The 6,635-nt window shown below is 46.2% G+C and overlaps 1 pseudogene; it reads right to left on the bottom strand.

Annotated features, from left to right (window-relative positions):
• Window positions 1-5,070: 5,070 nt before the first annotated feature.
• On the bottom strand, window positions 5,071-5,188 carry LOC124607994 (annotated as a pseudogene).
• Between the last annotated feature and the right edge of the window lie 1,447 nt (window positions 5,189-6,635).

The following is a 6,635-nucleotide window of genomic DNA, read 5'->3' as shown; positions in this document are numbered from 1 at the left end:
TACATACATTTACAGGCGCCGGTGCCTATAACTCTGACGTTCTGCAGCGTCGTTGGATGACTTTTCCAGACTTCGAATCCTATGTAAAACTTGATCTGCTGAGTCCCGTCTACAACCTCTAGAAGTGTGTGACATGAACTGTGAAACACACTGTGGGTGTTGTGAGTATTGGACTGTGGGTTCATTTTATTCTGACACTTAACATGACATTCACCTGTGACAATGCATGTCAGAAAAATCGCGTTGCATCGCTGTATCCGCGTTAACTCTAGGTGCCACCGTTGTTGGCTGCCTGAGCCGGTTCTCGGGTGGGAAGACAGGGCGTGGTGAAGCACATTCAAAAGATACAGTTACTCTGCAACTCACTGTAAAGTTAAGGCGCAAAATCCGATACTATTGTCACACAGTCATCCTCGAACATCGATTCCGTGAACTGATCCAAGAGTAGTTCGCGAAAAGCACCTCTGTTATACTTTCGACTGAGATAGGTCGTTCTATTGCAATCACAACAGAACCTCTTTGATATGGACGCCTAACGGTGCAGTATTACTTCTAAAACATTATACGTCGCCTCAAACAGGCTGTGGTTCTGAAGAAACTGACGGACGTAGGGCCATAAGTGAGTTAATTACAACTGCCTGACAAACCCGCGCTGCTTACAACAGTCAAAATTTGAACATGAACGGCTTTTCTAAACGGCCACCGCCATATTCGGATTTTGAATATAAGTAATTTGTCATAACCGTATAATGGTTCTGACATCATTGTCTGATAGCCCAGTCCTCCCAAAATATATCGGTATTTCCGAGACTTGCTTATTAAGCTTATATACTTGCTTAATATACACTAGGTGATGAAAAGTATCCGGACACCTATTTGCGGACATTAACAGGGATTGCTGAAAAGTATCCGGACACCTATTTGCGGACATTAACAGGGATTGCGTCCACGACCGCCGTTGTGGTGGCTTGAACTGTGCTTGGAACACTGTCAGTTAGGGTCTATGGAACAACAGCAGCCCATTTTTCCTCATGTTGAAGCTAGAGAAGGTGGAACGAAGTCGGCGTTCTAACGCATCCGAACAATGTCCCATTAGGTTTAGGTCGGGACCCTGGGTTGGTTGGTTGGTTTGGGGAAGGAGACCAGACAGCGTGGTCATCGGTCTCATCGGATTAGGGAAGGATTGGGAAGGAAGTCGGCCGTGCCCTTTCAGAGGAACCATCCCGGCATTTGCCTGGAGTGATTTAGGGAAATCACGGAAAACCTAAATCAGGATGGCCGGACGCGGGATTGAACCGTCGTCCTCCCGAATGCGAGTCCAGTGTCTAACCTCGGGACCCTGGGCATGCCAGCGCATTGCAGCAATGTCATTGTCCACTATCAGTTGCCTCATGGATGTGCTTTGTGACGGGTTTCTTTGTCATCGTCTGCGAACTGTTACTCTACTGTACGCAGTACACAGTGCTTTAAAATGTATTCATAAACTTCCGTGTTTAACGTTTTCTTAAGCGCAATAAGGGGACCACGCCCTAACCACCAAAAACACTTCCCTCTGCAATACCATCTCCTCCATACTTCACTGGTGGCAGTACACAAGATGGCAGGCAACGGTCTCCAGGCACTCGCCAAACCTAAACCCTTCCATCGGCTTTCCACCCGGTATAGCGTGGTTCAAATAGCTCTGAGCACTATGGGACATCATCTGTGGTCATCAGTCCCCTAGAACTACTTAAGGACATCACACACATCCATGCCCGAGGCAGGATTCGAACCTGCGACCGTAGCAGCCGTAGCGTGGTTCATCACCGCACACTCGTTTCCAGCAGCACTCTCCAGTCGTTTCCAGCAGCACTCTCCAGTGGCTTCGATCTTTACGCTACAAAGTGAGGCCCACCATTCACTTCAGAGATGTGTGGCTTGTGAGCAGCTGCTCAACCACTGTTGTACCCCACTCTTCCTAGCTCCCAGCGCACAGTTATTGTGTTAGCTGGACTGTTTGTACCACTTTGGGGTGTTTCCTTCTGCTGATTTCACAGGATATTGTTTTTGTAACACCCTGGGCATTGCTCGTCGGTTCCTGTCCTTCAGCAAATGCTGGCTGCCTGCCCTTGGTTTGGTTGTGGTCGTTCCTTCGTGTTTCCAGACTTAACAATAACGTCACCAACAGTCGACTTGATCTGCTTCATAATGGCTGAAATGTCACTGACAAATTTGTTATTCAGGTGATAGCCGATGGCAAGTTCACGTTTCAAGTCTCTTAGATGTCCGGACCGAGCAATTCTGTTGTTCCTGCTTCTCTACTGATAATACTAGGTGCATTCAAGTTCTAAGGCCTCCGATTTTTTTTCTAATTAACTACTCACCCGAAATCGATGAAACTGGCGTTACTTCTCGACGTAATCGCCCTGCAGACGTACACATTTTTCACAACGCTGACGCCATGATTCCATGGCAGCGGCGAAGGCTTCTTTAGGAGTCTGTTTTGACCACTGGAAAATCGCTGAGGCAATAGCAGCACGGCTGGTGAATGTGTGGCCACGGAGAGTGTCTTTCATTGTTGGAAAAAGCCAAAAGTCACTAGGAACCAGGTCATGTGAGTATGGAGCATGAGGAATCAGTTCAAAGTTGTTATCACGAAGAAACTGTTGCGTAACGTTAGCTTGATGTGTGGCAGTTACCCGAAATTTTTTTGGTGGCGGTGAATCTGTGTGCTTCGATTGAGCTGACTGGCGCTTTGTTTCTGGATTGAAAAATGGCGTCCACGTCTCATCCATTGTCACAACCGACGAAAAGAAAGTCCCATTGATGCTGTCGTTGCGTGTCAACATTGCTTGGCAACATGCCACACGGGCAGCCGTGTGGTCGTCCGTCAGCATTCGTGGCACCCACCTGGATGACACTTTTCGCATTTTCAGGTCGTCATGCAGGATTGTGTGCACAGAACCCACAGAAATGCCAACTCTGGAGGCGATCTGTTCAACAGTGATTCAGCGATCCCCCAAAACAATTCTGTCCACTTTCTCGATCGTGTCGTCAGACCGGCTTGTGCGAGCCCGAGGTTGTTTGGGTTTGTTGTCACACGATGTTCTGCCTTCATTAAACTGTCGCACCCACGAACGCACTTTCGACACATCCATAACTCCATCACCACATGTCTCCTTCAACTGTCGATGAATTTCAATTGGTTTCACACCACGCAAATTCAGAAAACGCATGATTGCACGCTGTTCAAGTAAGGAAAACGTCGCCATTTTAAGTATTTAAAAAAGTTCTCATTCTCGCCGCTGGCGGTAAAATTCCATCTGCAGTACGGTGCTGCCATCTCTGGGACGTATTGACAATGAACGCGGCCTCATTTTAAAACAATGCGCATGTTTCTTTCTCTTTCCAGTCCGAACAAAAAAAATCGGAGGCCTTAGAACTTGAATGCATCTCGTAGAGTGCTCCCCGCTCCCTTTTATACTGGAAGTCCGCCGTTCCTGACATCTAGCGGACAATTCCGCATAGCATGGGTGTACGGATAGTTTTTATTAGATTGTGTACATGTAATCGACTGTGAGTGCGGCCATTCGATTTGTAATTTCACCAGCTATCAGAGTCTGTGATACGAATTTAATTGTCTGGGTTTATGAAGGCTCTTTGTATGTGCTGGATGTAATGGCTGCTCTGACATAGCCAGAGGGAGCCTGAATCGCCCTGGGGAAGTCCGTGATGTACACACGCTCCATTCACCATGGATGATCTTATCTCACATTTGCTCATGTTTAGAGAGGCCTGTCATTCAGTACACTATATAGCAATACTAAACTAAATTTCGTCCGAACGGGCCTTGGAAGGTCAAACCAGTGTGCGATTTGCAGGGGGGGATGGGGGGGATTTCCCCCCCCCCCCCCCCCCCCCCTCTGCATCAGACCATCGCCTCCTCTGCTTTTTTGTTTATGCATCCCAACCTGGGATGTTTATTTCCCACACACTGAAGTACATAATTTAAATTTGTGGAGCCGAACACTGAAAGTTTTTAATACAGTCTTAATATTAATACTATTAATATGTTTGCTTATTTATTTTGAAAAAGTGTTATGTAGTAGGTAAGCATTTCAAAACATTTAGAACTAAACGACAAGACGACGCACGCCACATTTCCGTAGCCTGCCACAACGTTGCAAGACGTCGCCCCAGCGTAAACGAGGCTTTAGAGCCAGGTCTGTATTGTATGGTGGATGTGATGTGTTGCGTACGAAACTAAAACCTGCAACCAGATCCAAACGTCGTGGAAAACTGTGAAGAGGTGTCATCCTGCAGCAAGATAACGCTCGCCCACATTCTGCCAAACGGACAGCCGACGCAATAAAGGAGTTGAGATTCGAGGTGCTGGAACATTCACCATACAGTCCAGACCTGGCTCGAAGTGATTTTCACATGTTTGCACCCTTAACGGAAGCACTACAGGGAGGAAGATTTGAAAGTGATGAAGACGCCATTGCTGCGGTGCAATATTGGTTACAGATGCAACCGATAAACGTATTTTTCTGATGAAATAAAAAAAAACTCGTAAAATGTCGGGAAAACTGCATTGAAGTCGAGGGATGTTGCGTAGAAAAATAACGCATGTTTCAGTTTTCTATCATCAGAATAAGTACAGCTTTTCACAAATGTACCTTTGCTATTTGAACTCCCCTCGTATACCTGTATGTAGATGATTTTGTAAATAAGCTTTACCTATAATGTACTTTTAAAGATATAACAAGGAATGGCTTTTCTGATAGTGCATACGCGTGAATAGTGACTTTCGGCATTGACATCTATTTATAAATAACTGTTTAACCATGGGTAACGCCAGGGTCCAAGCTAGTAACATATATAATTATACTAACCCCCTAGGACATCCCCCTCTGGTAAAAGCACAAATAACGGTACCAACCGGCCGCCGTGTCGTCCCCAGCCCAAAGCCGTCACTGGATGCGGATATGGAGGGCCTTGTGTTCAGCACACCGCTCTCCCGGCCCCGTATGTCAGTTCACGAGACCGAAGCTCCTCAGTTTGCCTCACAAGGGCTGGGTGCGCCCCGCTTGCCAACAGCGCTCGGCTGACCGGACGGTCACCCATCCGAGTGCTAGCCCAGCCCGACAGCGCTTAACTTCGGTGGTCTGACGGGAACCGGTGTTACTACTGCGGCAAGGCCGTTGACATAGGTAATACTATGTCATTCTGTATTTCTTTACAGACTTCCACTGACGATACGTTCCTGTAGAGAACTCAATCGTCAGAAAACCACCTGGGTGCTGCTCAAGATATCTGGCCAGTTATTTATGCACAGTGAGTACATTAAGGATTGTAAGAGATTTCACCGGTGCTGTTTTCAGTTATCTTGAACACTGGTCGTTCAAAATAGAAGAAGGAAGAAAGATTAGAGTTTAAAGTCCCTCCGACGGCGGCGTCATGATAAAGTACAGGTTCGGATTGGGGATGCAAATCGGGTATGTCTCTTTCAAAGAAACCACACTACTTCATCGTTGCGTGTTTGGTGTTCTCTTCTTGCAGCGCTCCCCGGCGTTTAATTTCGTGACGCAATGAACTCGGACCTTTGCCCTTTGTGGGCAACTCGCTTACTCACAGCTTTTATCTGTTTGTAACACTCTCCTACTTTTGCAAACTGGAAAAAGACTATTCTCTTACTTTACAGCATTAGAAACCGAGCGAAAAATGCCGCGGGGAAAATTAGATTTTAGTCTGCAACTGTCGACAGAGCTCCAGAATCAAACACTGCAATAAACTCTGCAGAAAAAATGTCTCTCGCATACGATTTTACTGGCGGCGACCGAGGCAATACGAGAAGTACACTAATTTACTGACAGGTTCCACACTCGTCCGCATTACTCATTCTCAGTATACAAAAGTCTGCTCCTTGGCGATGACTGTTTCTAAAAACCCAGGCCGAAATTCGTCTCCAAGAGTACATTTCTTGTCCGCATTTGCTCGGTATGTGCGACACTGAGACCATATAAGGAGGTGAAAACCCCACACAACTAAATGCAGACGCCTGCCCAAGTTTGATATCGTGGAGAACCATTGGAGAACGATCTGTTGTTTGAACTAAAAATGCGCGTAATTTTATAATGATGTAACAAAAATGTTCACATTGTAGAATAAAAAAAAAGTAAACCGACTGATGATGGCACAGTGGTGCCGAAACATGTTTGGATAGTGAGAAAAACGGTGTTATGCGTTACTGGCGGACCTCAAATCCCAAAAATTTTAACTGCAAACACGGCCAACACAAGGACTGCAAATCAAAAAAAGATGGATATAATGTATCTACTCAGAAGACACAGAACAATTTTTCTCCAGCAGCAGTAGTTTCATACGTTATGACGCGGTGCCATACCCAGAAAACTTTTATGTCGAAATGTCCCATGTTTCTAGCTCCAACTACGACTTTGTGCTCGAAGTCTATTAAGTCCCGTCGTGCAGCCATAATCACGTCGGAATCCTTTCCACTTGAGTGACGGGAGTAGAAATGACAGCTGCACCAGTGCTCTGCTCTTTTATACTTTGTGTAGACAATGCTACCGCCACCTCTATATGTGCACATCGCTAACCCATGACCTTCACCATCTCAGTGCAAAGCACCCACT

Source organism: Schistocerca americana, chromosome 3 (genome assembly GCF_021461395.2).
Source record: "Schistocerca americana isolate TAMUIC-IGC-003095 chromosome 3, iqSchAmer2.1, whole genome shotgun sequence".
NCBI classification, from domain to species: domain Eukaryota; kingdom Metazoa; phylum Arthropoda; class Insecta; order Orthoptera; family Acrididae; genus Schistocerca; species Schistocerca americana.
The sequence above is the reverse complement of the archived record's forward strand: the minus strand, read 5'-3'. Positions and strand labels throughout refer to the sequence as shown.